The sequence below is a fragment of the Rhinopithecus roxellana genome, chromosome 7, assembly GCF_007565055.1.
Source record: "Rhinopithecus roxellana isolate Shanxi Qingling chromosome 7, ASM756505v1, whole genome shotgun sequence".
NCBI classification, from domain to species: domain Eukaryota; kingdom Metazoa; phylum Chordata; class Mammalia; order Primates; family Cercopithecidae; genus Rhinopithecus; species Rhinopithecus roxellana.
Window position 1 is genome coordinate 87,607,822 of NC_044555.1, and position 16,458 is coordinate 87,624,279.

Consider the following 16,458-nt stretch of genomic DNA (forward strand, 5'->3'; position numbering starts at 1 on the left):
TCAAGCAATCCTCCTGCCTCAGCCTCCCAAAGTGCTGGGATTATAGGCATGAACCACCATACCTGGTCTCTCAACAGGCAGGTTGTTTAGCCTAATGTACGTGGAGAAGTTAGCACAAGTTTTTTCATTAAGTATTTGTCACTACATTATTATTTCTAAAGAACTTTCATTTCAACACATGCTTTAATTCTATTTTCATTAAAAGTTTGGAAGTGCAGCTTTAGCTCATTCAAGATGCCTGCCATATACTGCAATCTAAAAAAGCCCATCCTCATTGTCAAACCAATTAGTCAAATAAGAGTTGCCTCTCTGTCATGTGACATCTTATATTCTAGAGACTCTCCTTGAGACTTGGGCTTCTCACAGCATGGTGGTCTCAGAGCAGTTTCACTTCTTATAGGATGGCGGTTTTCCAAGAGTCAGGAAACAGAAACTGCCTGGCCAGATAAGGGTTACACCTGGAACTGACACCATGTCATTTCTATTCTACTGTATTGATCAAAGCAATCATAGGGCCCTCTCAGATTCAAGAGGGTGGAGAAATAGACTCCACTGAGGGAGGGAGTCTCTGAGGGAGTCTTAAAGTCACATTCAGAACACCATCAAGATTGTAGATATCATTGCCACCATCTTTGGAAAATACAATCTGCCATAAACAGTTTCTGAGAATGTTTCAGTAATATTTAGAAACTGAGGAAACAACCCTAGGATGGGTTCAGTGTCCCACAGGCCCTACCATTAGGTGGACTGCTGTCCAAACTCCATTTAACTTCTGTCCATCTGATTAATGGGTCACAGTAACTTTCTTGGTCCTCAAGAATTAGTGAGATCTCAGAGCCAGTGTCCAATAATCCCCCAAAGATGTACACTTTTCCCTTTCCCAGTGCACATTTACTAAGGTAAAATGAGTCTCCCAGTGGAGTCTCACTGATGAGGGCTAGAAGGGAGATCCAGAAAGAATTGAGGAAGTATTTGCAGTGTTATTTCTTGGAGCACACAGCCTCCCTTTCACTCAAGGAGCCCTGGTCTGAAAGTTCGGGGACCAGGTTTTAGAAGTAGGTGAGAGGTCCCAACTTGGTATTTTTATTTTTTGGCGTATGTCTAACCTCTGTTCATCAGATATGGAATGGTAGTGGTGGTGTTATAGAATCCAAATTAGCGGCTTAATAGACTATCTAGGATCCTCACACCTGGGGATCCCATCATCAATCCATTACTGCCACAGATCCCTGTGGCTTAGAATCTTCTAATTTTCAGTCTAGGAACCATGATCATCTTGCTTCTGGAATTAAGTACTGCCTGCTGGTCTCCATCATGTCAAGATACTCATAACACATTAACATCATGAAGCCTGTTTCTACATATTATCTCCTGTCAGTAATTCTGGTTGACAGAGGAGAGGCACTCCCCTCACCAATTAATTTCTCAAGGCCATGAGGGAAGGAATTGTCTTTTGGGGGTTCTCAAGTAACATAATCAGTGTAAATGTGGAAATGAATCAACTCAAACATTACTATGTTCGTAAGTCTTTAGAGTTATTGCAAATGAATTTCTTGCATCTCAACTTTATTTATAATAAGCCACAACTGACTCCAGGTTTTAGCCAAGCAACCAAGTAAACTATTAGAACTACTTTCAGCCTCAAGTTAGCCTACTGGATCAAGAATATCTGGTAAGTGGACCCATATTGATTAATTCATCCCAATATAGAGTTGTCGGTTTTTTTCATTTTTGGTCTAGCACCTCAGAATCCATTTCCACATATATTTCCCAGATTTTTATAGATTGTAAATCACCAACCTGCAATTATTTTGGCATGTAAGCCTTCTTCTTCTGTGGAGACTTGGTGATTGGCCCCCAGAACATGCTGATCTGACTCTAGAGGTAGGAGTAGAGTGTGAGAATTGGCTTTCTGTTTAGTTGTTCCTTTTGGTAAGAGGTCAGTTAAAATTCAGGGGTTTTATTACTGAGGAAGAAGGGGAGAATGCATACTGTGAGACACCTAGATCTTTCTGCCACTTTTAAGGTATTTTTACATTTTACAGTGGTGAAACTGCCTTCTACCTTTTCTATGTCCCCATCACCTCCAAACCACCATGGTATGGAAGCTGCTCAACTGAAAAGACTTGCTCACTCCCCTTCAAGCCCAGGGCTTCCCAGGACATCATATGACAATCTATGCAACCACATTTCCATTGCTGATAGTTTCATTTCCTAATTCTCTCTCGATGCCATTACCTCATTTGCCCTTATCACTGCAGAGCCTAGCAGGCGACCAAATCATTGATATTGATTACATGTTCTGTTCAAGTCCTCTTTCTCTTTTGCTCTTTTCATCAATTTATTCAAGGATGCTTTCTCATTGAACTAATACTTAAGTCCCAAATCATGTACAGTTTTGTAATGACTTGCACAAATAAGAGTGAGGGAAAGTCTGGTATGCTTTTGAACCATGGGATTTAACCATAAGGATATTTTATTGAAGCCTTCAAAAAATCCTAATAGATTAAAACATGCCGCTTTTTCAAAGGGACATTTGGATTTGATCAACTGTTTTCTTAGGGACACATCTATTTTTTAAAATAAAAACAAGCCTTTGTAATAATAGTAATCTTATATGTTAACAGTATATGAAAGAGCTAGTAATACAACCATGTAATGTTATTATACAGAAAGATATTAGGTGAATATAGATACATGGATAGATAAATATATGCTTCCCTGGCTTTATCTCTACATCATTATGATGAAAATGTAGTTTGGAAAATATGCAGGAGGGGAGAGATACTTGTGGAATTATATGACGTAGGATGTTCTTTCGAATTTCTATTTTTTAAATTATTTTCATCATCAATACTGTTTCCAAAATGGGAGCTCTGCTAGGCAAAAGCAAGTATGCCGCTTCCCTATCCATCAGGTATTAGACCCCTCACCAATTTTTAGTGGGAAAATACCAGGAATAATTCACGTTGATTCACTTCCTGAATTAAGATAATGACATATGCTTAGCAAGTGACATCTTCAGTAGAAAATGTGTACTGTGATCTACTACAATAAGTATTTTATTTTGCCATTTATACGTAGAAGCTGTAATGGGCCCTGTACTTCACCCATATCCTCCTGGCTACTACGTTTCAGTGCACACGACCCAGCTTCCAAACTGCCAACCACTGCATTCCTTTGTTAAGGGCTTTCTGTGTCCAACAAAGCACACTTTGCCTGCCCTGTGTTGCAGGTAGTCCTCAATAAAAGAAGGATGGGAGTTGGTACACAAGTACCTCAGGTCCCTCACTCCTCAGCTGAGATCACTCTGGGGTGTATGTTCTATTCAGACTCCCAGAGCTTCCCTGGTGAGATTAAGCCTGTTACCCATAGTCATATCTGACTTCACAGCCCATCCCTCCAGTTGCCTTCCCTGCTTCATCTCACCTCCCCAGTTCCCTACTGATGTTTCCTTTCCTGCCTAAACAAGCTACCTTCACTTGAACCCTCATCTCAGAGTCTGGTGCTGGGGAAAGCAAACTAAGACAGAAGCCAAAAAGAAAAGAAAAGCTTATTGGTGTGCTAACTACACTGGACTTTGGCCTGAATCATAACTTCTGATTTAGACAGAGAAATCTGGATTATGGAAGATACTGAAATTAAGTCAAAATGATTTAAATCATGACTTCAATCACTATATAGTATAGATTAATTTTTAAATCATTGTTGGTCTTTTTTAAATATAAAATAGTCCTCCATATACTCATCAAGTATAGTCCTCAATGTAGCCCTCAAAAATGCTTATCAAAACTCCAATAGATTATTTTGGAAGTGTCTGGGCAAAGGAAAGTGTAGTATCCTTTCCTCCAATGGCACATGGCCGTGTGCTGGATCAGGGCTCATGACCTATTGATTTTGCCGTGGGTTTAGTTTTGAAAACATATGCAGCCATTTAAAGTGATTATTGCTCTTTCTAATATGGCAGCCAAGGTTAAAATGTAGATCATTCTGAGTGAGAGACCAAGCTCTGGCCCATAAGAAGCTGCAAGCAGGCGGGAGGGCTGTGGCTATGCTAATGTCACTGGAGGAAGGAGAGCAAATGGGGATTAAGGAAGGGCTGGGCCCCGAGTCATCCCAGGGCAGTTCCAGGTCACATGTGCATCAAGACTATGTGACATTTAGATGTCTCGGGTCATCTCAAGCCAGATTCTCTTCTAATCCTTGCTGTACTTGGAAGTTCCTGCACATACTCCTTACACATCAGAAGAAAATAGATGATGAGTGTTCGGTTGTGCATGAAGCAGATAGGTTTCCTCTGCTCAGCTAGACTGCAAAGAAGCCACAAAACCTTTGGTGACCCACCAAAGGGCTCTAGGAGTAAATCACTCTCCCTTCTCCCTTTCTCTCATTCTGTTTCTCTTCCTCCCTTTTTTTCCCCCAGCCCTCCTACATGTCTTCCTCTTTACTATGTCTTATGCAGCAAGCAAGCTCTGAAGCTTAATAAACAGATGATCTTTTACATGTCTTTGTTTTGGTAAAGTCTTGTGACACCAGACTGCCCTTGAGTCATTCTTCACAGCTCCCACCTCCCTATGACCCATCCATCTCGTATTTGGGCATCTGTAAAGTTCCCAGTACATCTGTAATCAGATAGAATGCATCAGGCCTCCCGAGGAAGAGTCTGTTGTCCTAAAAATCTGATTTCCAGACCATAGCAAGTGATTTTAGCTTATTTACCAGGATCAAAAGTTGGCAAATAACCATGATGTTTGAGGACCAGAGACTGTTACATAATCATCCTTTGGTGGAGACAATGAGGTCACATGTTTACCCATCTAATCGCTGATCAAGGACATGTTTCATTGCAGATAATGTGCTCACTGGCCCATAACTTAATTACTGAGTGTCTTGAGTGTCTGAATCAACAAAGCTTTCATATGTAGGTCTTGCCTAACCTAATGGTGCATATGTTAAAGATCATTGCTTCTGTTCGGCCTCTAAAAGAAAGGTCTGGGGGATACAACGGGCCATTGCCAGTGCTGTTCTCAATGACCTCTCATTGAAAAACATGCCAGATAGTTGGTCCAAGTGTTGTGGGTTATTGTTAAGTTGAAAAACATTCCAGTTCCCACTGTTTATTTTCTAGCCAGCAATAGACATTATTGTTTATATGCAGGGCCAAATAGAACCAATGATTCCAGGGTGACAGATACTGGTAAATCCTCTAGTGAAAGCATGCTCTCCGAGGAAATTAATGCCACGCAACAGAGAGGGGATGGCTCCCCTCCCAAGCTAGGAAAGAAAATATGTCAATAAAAGTCTGGGGAAATAAGCAATAAGCAAAGTAGGGCCAAAATGTTGGGTGTATTCGTTGGGGTTCTTGCAGTAGACCAGGATCTAACTACAAAGTTTGAAGTCCAATGGTGTCTCTTGAAGGGTCATTTCTCCTGGTTAATTCTTCCTTCTGAATTCCCTACCCTATGTGTGTGATTTGTTCGGATTCCAAATAGAGCTCCCACTCTCCCGCTCCTGGGCCATCACTATCACAACCATGATGCCTAGCAATGAATTCAGAATTTGGGAAAAAGAAAAGTTTGGAGTTTTTGTTTGTTTGTTTTTTCAAGATTTAAAGAGTCTTGGCCAGGCGTGGTGACTGACACCTATAATCCCAGCACTTCGGGAGGTCAAAGCGGGTGGATCACTTGAGGTCAGGAGTTTGAGACCAACCTGGCCAATGTGGGGAAACTTTGTCTCTACTAAAAATACAAAAATTAGCTGGGTGTGCTGGTGCATGCCTGTAGTCCCAGCTACTCAGGAGGCTGAAGCACAAGAATCACTTGAACCCGGGAGACAGAGGTTTCAGTGAGCCGAGATCACACCACTGTACTCCAACCTGGGAGCCTGGGCGACAGACTGAGACTCCGTCTGGAAAAAAAAAAAAAAAAAAAAGACATAAGGAGTTTTGGTCCATGCACTATTATTATATCACTGGAGGCAGCTATGCTATCTCCTATTTCCTCATCTGCAAATTTAAATAAATGCAACATGCCATTTTAAGGAAATTATAATAAAGTTGGATCCACTAGATGATTTTAGAATGCTAAGCAAAGGCCTAATTTCCAATACTAAGCAGAAATCCCAGGCCCTCATGGGTGTCTGGCCTTCTACAAGTTGAGATGTCTCCTTTGGCTTCTTCTGATGCTCCTCTTCTCCCATTGAATGCAGGAAAACTCACCTCCATCAGAGTGAGGAGGGTAAGGGTTGCCTGAGATCAAGAATCTGTGTGTTGTCAGGACCAGAAGACACAGTATCAAACAAAGCAAAACAAAATCATAAATCAAGAACAAAGCCTTCCCTGTTTTTTGTTTTTGTTTTTGTTTTTCCTAAACCTTGCCATCAGCCATAAAGCAGCATGGCTTGTGTGGGTGGATTGGATGTTGGTGTGTTCCAAATACTTCAGAAAAGAAATTCCTCCAGGATACTGTCTTTTCTAGTGCACCATTGATGTGTGAACAATATTAAGCAGCAGGAATAGTTTCCAGAGAAGTCTAGACCCCCATTCTGTATGTCTAGAGACCATGAGCTACCCCCACACTGGAGTAAAGCCTGTGGGCACACCTCCTCTAACTATGGCCCTCCCAACAAACAATCAGATTTGAAAAATTCAATTTGAGAGTGCAGACCTCCTTTGGCTTTGCAGCTAATCTGCAGACATTTGAAGCCCAAGGGGAAAGCCTCCTTCCCTCTGGAATCTGCATTGTAATATATCCTCACTGAACCAGGGAAAGAGCTGGTCATAAAAAAGAGCCTTGTTATTTGATAGCGTGGTTTATCCTAGTCAGTGGTGTCACTGAATTGTTTTGCTAAGAAGCCAAATGTTAAGGGATTGATTTCCTCCTTTAATAAACAAGCACAGGGGTGAAGGATGTGAGGCCAAGTGCATTCCACAATCTGAAAATGATTGCTTAATTGAGGTTGTTTTTCTTTCTCTGAAGAACACAAAGGTGATGATGTTGTTAAGGCTGCAATCTTATTTTACGGCTGAATCCCCTCTTTTAATAATCAGCATATATATATTTTTTTGACAGTGTGATTTGCCTTCAGTGTAAGTTCTAAACAAGTTTGGTCATTTGCGTAGAGAAAAAAAATGAAATACATGACCGCTAAGGATTTTCTTAGTCTGGCAACATCCTGGTGGGTTGCTTCCTGTCTTCATGAGTGCTCTTTCTATGGCTTGCTGAATGAATACATGATTGCATATGAACATTATGGTAATATATCCTCCTTTGGAGAAGCACAGAAATGTAATTAATGGTATGTGAGGCAAAGAACTAGCGATGGGCCACAGATGCATACATTCAGCATCAGGTTAAAATCCCAAGAGAGCATCAATTATCAAGTTAAATGCAGTTTCTATTTCAAGCTAGATTGCAAAGCAATGGGATAATGCCAGAGGCCCTCAAAGGGAACTAATTTTAATTGATCAACCCATAGTCGTGGAATCCAAATGAGCCCTGTTCTCATCACCAAAGGGAGAACCCTAATTCTAGGTCAGCTCAAGAATGTAGGAGAGGGGATTTCACAGTATGGCACATTAAAATTAGTAGTGTTCCTTACATGGGCCTGACCATAATGGGAGGCTTTTTGTAAATCCTCTAACTGCTCTAGTTAAAAATGAGGGATTCATTTGGGTAATTATCACCTCCCATGCCCTGGGCGTAACTTAGAAAACTACTGTGTCATTCAGCTAGTCAGTAAGTAACCTTGGAAACAAAGCTAATTACCTTTCGGTCTGCACTGTTGAAATGTAAAGATCATACAAAATGAGTGCTTGAGATAATTCTGGAGAGGCTTATGTGTTCCTAATGGCTTCTGCTCCAAACAGAGAAGCTTTCCAAGTGTCCCGCAGGTCCTGGACCCAGCGGGGCCTTCTTTCACTCATGCCTCAAGCACAATATAGGAAAATTCCATACATGGGGGAGGGGGAACAGAGAGGTTTGGTTTTTTTGTTTTTTAAAGCAAGGTGATTTTCTAGACGAACATGCTTTGTGTTCCCCCAGCACTTAGCATATAGACTGACACCTAGTAGGCATCCAGGAAATGTGGGTGGAGTGAAAGTTGTACTCAAAGACACTCTCCTTATAGTAGAGTATGATTATCATACCATTTACAATGTGCACACTAATAACTGGGTATGGTACCTTTTGCTTATTCACACCAGAGTTGTTTCCCTCCTAACAAACCTTCATCTATTTGTACTTTGCTTCTCCTTCATGGAAAAGTTGCGTGATTGGTTGTTTATAAACCTATAAGATAAATAAGGCTGTTTCCATGAGACATATGGGTTTTTAAAGAGCCATTTAGCATAGAATGTGTGAATTTTGAAAATTATAACTTCATCGAAAGCAAAGACTGTCTTTTCCTATATAGTGAATTTGAGCCTTAACAAAATACAATACATATTAAATTTAAAATTCAAAAAATACATTGAATTTGTCTAATGACTTTGGTATGTATTGTGCTGCAAATTTGCCTTGGAAGACATTAAAATATGAAGACAATTTTTATAACTTTATACCAGAACTTAATTTTGAAACTGAACATAGATAATTTACATTAAAACAAAGTGAACACTGAGGTAAATTTGGTAACCCTACCCAACTACTCTAATCAGTGTAGAGTGAGACAGTCTGAGGCAACCTAGCGCCTATTTAGAACCTGTTTACCTCATCTGCTGACAGATTATTAGGCTGGCATATTTTGTTCTGATTGATATTCCCCCTGCCATATGTATATATTAGATGTAGATGACCAGATAAATCACAGTCTGGTGAAACACATGGGACCTATGACCAGACAGGCACCTTTTTGGGAAAACTTAAATTCATCAGGCACTGCTGACTCTGTGGCCAGTCACATGTGTAGGCAATGATAGCCCTGCTTTTCGAAGCTGAGCTCTATGAAACAGAAAAGCGGGAGAGTAATTTACACTTGGGATATTTCAAAGTACATCTGATTTTTTACAATGGCTGACTCTGAAGCAAAAATCAAAGTCATTCAGCCTGAGAAACGACGTTGAGGTCTCTGCATACCAGGTAGGTGACATGCTTGCTTTTCAAACAGTGTGCTCTTGATAACCTGGTCCCTCAAATCTTCACACTGTGAAGTTGTCCAAGCCTTTCAGAAGATCATAAGACTCTAGAGGAGCACAGGTGATTCTTTTTGGTCTATGATAGTGCTGGACATTGATTCAGTTGACATAGAGACTCTCCATTTTAGCAGCAGGAGACATGTTTCATCTTTGGACGGCTCTTCTCCTCTCTTGTTCTGTTTGCTCAGCTTTACTTTATTGTGCCTTATAATGAACTCTATTCCATCTGGGTGAGGGGAGTTTCTAACTTATAATGAACTCTATTCCATCTGGGTGAGGGGAGTTTCTAAGCCTCTATAGATGTAAAATGCACTCACTGTAAAACTCCTCATCCTTGGAGGAAGAATATCAATGATATCCAATTCCTCAAGTGATATTTAACTTCATATGAGTGATCAGTCAGCCATGGTTTTACCCATGGTACTCAATAATTCAGAATGAGAGGCCCTCACTTAGGCAATATGGGATTGGGCTGACTCATATCTCATTTCTCTCCAGGTTAGGGAATATGTAGCTATCTGAAATATAAAAATTAATTTAGTCTAGATTCACATTTTACATTTAGTCAAATATTTATTTGAACTCATAAAAAGTTTAGTGACGTAATTTAAAAGGTGAAGAACTAAAACGCATTCCAAATATTGACCAAAATACTGTAGGAAGTAGCTTGAGAAACTTTTCATCAAAATCATTAGACACATTCCCGTATCACTCTGCATAAAATCATATCCCTCCTCAAAACCACACCCTCCAGGTGTTGAATTTATGGGCTAATTTGTTCTGTGAGGTGCCAAAAATGAAGATAAAGTAGGAAATACAGCTAACTAGAAGGAAGAGATATAAATGTACAAACAGGCCATTTCTGCTAGAGTCTCAGGCATTCAGGAGGTTCGTAATCGTCATACAAATATATAAAATTTTAGTGAGCTATTGAATTCATCTTCTTCCTCTTTAATTCTTCACATCAAGCCTGCAAAAGAAAAACCAAAGGAACCATGAGTTTTTCCCGTCCAGTGTCATTAAGGCATAATTGACAAATGATGGTATATATTTACAGTGTACAATGCAATGTTTTGATATATGCATACATACATTGTAAAATGTTTAAGTCACCATAATTAGCATATCCATCACCTCACATACTTATTTTTGTGGGGAGGACATTTAAGATCTCTTAGCAATTTTCAAGGATACATTATTAACTATAGTCATGATGCTGTACAACAGATCTGATATGGTTTGGCTGTGTCCCCATCCAAAATCTCATCTTGAATTGTAATAATCCCCACATGTCAAGGGTGGGACCAGATGGAGATAATTTAATCATGGGCGTGGTTCCCCCCATACTATTCTCATGATAGCAAGTGAGTTCTCATGAGATCTGATGGTTTTATAATGGCTTTCCCCCATTTTGCTCTGCACTTCTCTTTTCTGCTGCCACGTGAAGAAGGACGTGTTTGCTTCCCCTTCTGCCATGATTGTAAGTTTCCTGAGGCCTCCCCAGCCCTGCAGAATTGTGAGTCAATTAAAACTCTTTCCTTTATAAATTACCCAGTCTCAGGTATTTCTTCATAGCAGCGTGAGAATGGACTAATACGAGATCTCCAGAATATATTCACCTTATGTATCTGAAATTCTGTGTATTCTTTAACCATTATCTCCCCATTCACACCACCCCTCAAGCCCCTGGCAACCACCATTTGACTCTCTGCCTCTATGAGTTCAATGTTTTTAGATTCCACATGTAAGTAAGATCATGCCATATTTGTCTATGTCTGGCTTATTTGACTTAGCATAATGTCCTCCAGGTTATAAATCAATATGATAGGAACAAGTCAAAATTGAAGACCCCATTTTCACTTGAAAATTTCATCTCTCAATTCCATGAATGTAAATGAACTGTGGGTAGATGCTGTGGCCATCAACTTTGGCTCTAGTGATTTAAGTAATTCTAAACTAAATTAGGATAGCTTCTCCTGAAGGATTAGAGTATAATGTTAGTCTTAAGATTATGGCTTGTAAGACCACTGGTGCCTGAGGTAAATTTGCATTTATGGCTCCAGTTCTTCACCTCTCCCTACTGCCATGTAACTTTGTAGTTTTCTACCACTGTGGGTGGGGTATAATTCCTCATGCCTGAGTTTGGCCACACATCTTGCTTTGGCCAACAGAATGAGGCAGAAATGATGGTGTACCAATTTTGAGCCTATGCCTCAAGAGGTATCACATGTTTTTGCTTACTCTTGTATTTCTGCTGTTGCCATAACAAGGGTATGCCCAGGTTAGCCTTCTGATCCCAGAAGAAGGACAAGAAATATGTGGAGCAGAACCACCCCTGCTAAAGCACCCTAACCAGGCCCCATGTAGAGCAGAGCCCCCAGATGACCTGCAGACACATCAGTGAGTCCAGCCAAGATCAGCTGAGCCCAACCTGTATCAGCTGAGGCCAAAACACATGAGTTAGAATAAGAAATTATCTTGTTTTAAACATTGAATTTGGGGGGTGGTTTGGTATGCAGCAATAGCTAATTGACATGGTGCCACTTCTTTTCAAAGCTCTTGTAATGCAGGGATTCTTGAACACTATTTACACATTTGTTTTCCATTAGTCTTTGGTGTCATTCCTTGTGTGTTTTACTTATGTGAATGAGCTGAATCTTTTCTTAAAAATGGAATGCTCACCTTTTTTTATTGCCAAGGGCTGGAGAAAGAAAACTCCATAAACAAGGATCTTCCCCCTGCTGGGGCAGAAACTCTGGTTTGGCACCCTCCATAATCCTTGTTTTTCTCTACTACAAAGGCTGGTGAGCGAAATACTACACTCTATTTCTCAGTCTCTCTTACAGCTAGGGGGAGCCATGGGACCCAGTTCTGGCCATTGAGCCCGAAGAAGTCTATAGCAGAGATCTGTCTAAGAAAGCTTCCCTTTCTTGTATATTTCTTTAGAGATCACAAAGCCCATAGTGTCATTGAACATTTCTAGCATTGCTGTGATGCAGGTTATGTTGTACTCACTGTTGAGATGAAATACATAGAGGTTCAAAAATCAAAGTAGCTAGCTCAAAGTCTCATAGCTGGTAGATAGAAAAACTCGGATTTTAACAGAGGTGTCCTGACTTTGGAGCTGTTTCTACTCCACTAACAGGGTATGGATGGTTTGTGAACCAGAGGAAAAAGTAGGAAGTTATTAATGATTGCAAAACTGAAAATGCTATCAACAGCAGTCAGCATAGGTTCTTGTATTTCCCCAGCATTTTATCTTATTATCAAAAGAACACAATATGAGATTTACTCTCTTAATACATTTTTAAGTGTATAACACATTATTGTTGACCATAAGTACAATGTTGTACAGCAGATCTCTAGAGCTTACTCATCTTGCTTGACTGAAACTTTATGCCTGTTGATTAGTAACACCCCATTTCCCCCTACCCCCCTGGTAACCACAACTTCACTCTTTGATTCTATGTGTTTAACTATTTTAGCCACCTCATATAAGTGGAATCATGCAGTATTTGTCCTTGTGTTACTGACTTATTTTACTTCGCATACTGTCCTCAGAGTTTATCCATGTTGTCACATATTGCAGTTTCCTTCTTATTCCAGGATAAAAATTCCAGTGTATGTGTACCACATTTTCTTTATTCATACATCTACCAATGGACATTTAGGTTGTTTACTAATTTTTTAAAGAAATTATCAATTTTCAGTCCATGCCAGTCACTAAGTGGAGGTAAGACACCACCTCCTTCCCAGCCCATGGTTTCTGAGTGACTAGCAATTTCACAGCTTCATCCTGGGGTACCAGGATCCAGGCTCATCTCTGGTCATTCTCTCTTAGGTACCCTATACTCTGAGTTCACTAGACCACTTTTTGCTCCTGTAATGACAAGAGCCTTTGGGCCTCTCACTCTTTGGTTATAACTTTTGACTAAAATCCCACCACCCCATGACTCTCCATATAACATGCTGAATTGTGATTATTTGCTTATATGCATCATCTCACTCCTCTCATGTCTCCCACTATAGCTGCCCTGCCACTAGGCTAGGATCTTTTAAGGATATAAATATGTTCTTTTAAGGATATAAATAAATTTTTACATCCCATTGGCTATCATGGCACCTGACACATGGCAGGGGTCCAGTGATTGATGAGTTGGACTACTGGAGAAATGAAAATAGGAAAAGAACTGGAGTTGCAGTTGTAGCCAAACCCACATTCTTCAATATGAGGCAGCAGTAATGAGTGAAGGCCCATAGATGCAGAAATCCAGGAGTGTTGGATTGATGTGCTATGTTTCTGCTATGCTGCCAGTTCTGCCCTAGGTTCCAGCTCTGGCCCCATGATGGCCAGGGTATGCTCTAGCCACTTTACTGCTATGGTCACTGTGCTGGGTGACATATGGCCAGTCTCTCTGGCTAAGTAAGAGGCCCATGACAAGCTTCCCTTGAAGCCGAGGTATTCCTTCGCCTTCTCTGAGCAGCATGGAATGGGTGATGATCCATAGGAAATTGTCACTGAAGCGTGTTTTATGAGGTGTGATTTCTCTCCAAGATGTGTCCAGACTGAGAAGCACCATCTGCAACCCAGAAATGGGTATCATTTATATGGCAGGCTTGACATGGACTCTGATAATTCTTTATCTGTCCCAGATACATAGGTGAAATTATGGCTATACTGAGAAACATAGAATGAGCCATTTGCATTGGAGAGCCGTAAGATGTCCTTCACGAGTGGGTTCAGCTTATAGGCCTCTCTGACTTTGAGACAGTTTTGTAAACATAGAGAACTAATGAGTGGATAAAGAAAATGTGGTATATATACCCCATGAAAGATTACTCATCCATAAAAAGGAATGAAATAATGTCTTTTGCAGCAACTTGGATGGAGCTGGAGGCCATTATTCTAAGTGAAGTAACATAGGAGTGGAAAACAAAAAATTGTATGTTCTCATAAGTGAAGCTAAACTATGAGTATGCAAAGGCATACATAGTGATATAATGAACTTTAGAGCCTCAGAAGGGGAAGGGTGGGAGGGGAGCTAGGGATAAAAACAACATATTAGGTACAATGGACACTACTCAGGTGATGGGTGCACTAAAATCTCAAAATTCATCACTATACAACTCATCTATGTTACAAAAAAACCACTTGTGCCCCAAAAGCTATGAAAATAAGCATTTTTTTAAAAAATAGAGAAATCTTGATCCAGTTTTCCCAGACCACCATGACTACTGTGAGACGACCATATTTAGAAAAATAAATGCATGGAATTCTTAATATAACATTCGCCCCAGGGGAACTTTGCTCTTCCTCTTTACTTACTGCAGTTGAGAGCCAAGGGAGACCTGAAAAAAACTGTGAAGAGGGGGAAGCTGGGCCAATGCTATCAGCCTGTGCTCATGTGGGAGTGGAGAAACAGCTGATGGTGGCAGTGCCAGTTTTGAGCACCTACTACGTGCCAGGCACTCCACCAACTGACTACACAGCTACCTTGTTCAGCCTACAAAATAAACCTGATTCTTCCTTGCAGAAGGAACCAGGCATGAGGTGACAGATGAAGCAGGAGCCATTGCAGGTGTCCTCCTGCAGATCACCCTGTCCCTCAGCTTCCCCTACTCCCGGGTCCCAGTATAATTCAAGATGGCCCAACAAGCCTGGAAACAGGACAGCAATGATGGATAAGGTCAGATATAGTCCATCCCAGAGTCCAAAGTCCCCAGAGGGCAAGAATCTCCATCCTTGGCTTTGTGGGACTCAGCGTGTGCTCGGGATGCTGGCATGATACCAGAATACAAAAATTCGGAAATCTAGAGACCTGAGCTCCCTGCTCTGCATCAGGGCTCGAATTTAGAAATGAGAAACAATGGGAAGGGATCCAGAGCTAAAATTGCCCATACTGTAAAGCACTCTTGTTTGTCAGGGTGTTGGAATGCAAGTGTATTGGGCTGTCTCCAGGGCCACGCTGCTTTGCTGCCTAGACAACAGTTGTCAGCTATTCTCCTGTGCCCTGTTCTCCTGTAGGGGACATTTGTGAGAATGATGGGGAAGGTACAGCAACCAGCTGAAAAAGTCCTTCTGTAGCTGCCCCACATACCTTTTGTACCCAGACCAAAAATGGCATGGAAGCACAACCTCTAGTTTACATTTGGGAAGGGTACATCTTGGCTGGTGTGGGGATGATACACCAAATATCTCCCTTGTGTCACCGTAAGTCCAGACTGAGGAACATGTGATGTTTACGCCTTGCTGTGACCCATTTATAGCTGTGTTACTCATAGTCGCCGTGGCCCCACATACATCATGTGGGAAATGGAGTCCACTCAACACTTGTCTGCACTTGGTCCTTTAACCACACACTCGGGGGCAGTGCAATGATTACTTCCTCCTACATGGTGCTAAATCATAGAGCCATAAACACAGTGACACTCAGAAGTACTTGAGAGAAGGCAGTGCCTCATGGTCTGGTTCCATATGCAATGGCCAACCATGCACCCAGAGCAAACTGGTTAAAACTCTGGAGTTCCTTAGAGGGCATCAGAAATAAGACAAACACCTAGCATTTATAGTCTTCTAGAGTTTACAGAGCACATTCACACATATTGTCCCTTGTAATCATCAGGACCACACCCTAAGGAAGGTGGTGCAAGCTACAACTAAGGCTTGTAAGGAACAACACATACCCAAGGTCAGAGAGGCGCTCAGCCTGGAATTTCACCCAAACAACTCCAAACCCAAACTCTTTCTTTTGTCCCAAACAGGTACTCGTAAAGTCAGAGAAACAAAACTCTAAGTAAAAATTAGGAACATTTTTTCCTAAATTGTGAAACATCCACCAAAGTTGCCTTTGCAACTCATAAAGCCTTTGGTGGTTAAAGTGAAAACTGAAATGCTTCTAACAATAACTACATAAAAACAGGGAAGAAGAGGAAGGCACAAAGACCAGAATATTTGCCTTGGTCAAATCCTGCACCTGAAATCCAGATTAAAGTAGTGTTAAGTGCAGGACCTGGAGAATTCAAGTGACTATAAAGAAAAGGCAAATTGCATATCCAGGTTGAATCTCATTAAAATATTTTTTATTAATCCTATTGTATTGAGAGTTTGTTATATTGGATATCAACTCAGAGTTAGGGGCTGGCAACTGAGATACAACATTTGTTTGGTAAGATCTTGGTGGAGAAAGGGGCATCATCAAAGACCAGTCACCATAGGCAGCTCCAGATTTTGTGGGAAATTTCTTTTCATCCATCAGAACATAGTCCTCCCTGTCTCTAAAGGGGCTACTGACTTCATTGGAGAAATATTGACCCAAGATTTCCCT

General features: G+C 40.9%; 1 protein-coding gene across 2 annotated transcripts in view; it reads right to left on the reverse strand.

Moving 5' to 3' along the window:
- Positions 1 to 9,680: 9,680 nt before the first annotated feature.
- Positions 9,681 to 16,458, reverse strand: part of SMPX (small muscle protein X-linked) — a 52,409-nt gene continuing 45,631 nt past the window's right edge. For both annotated transcript variants that reach the window (XM_010370131.2, XM_030933524.1), the window contains one exon: positions 9,681 to 10,103. The gene's annotated coding sequence lies outside the window, so the exon portion shown is untranslated. The remainder of the gene's footprint in view (positions 10,104 to 16,458) is intronic.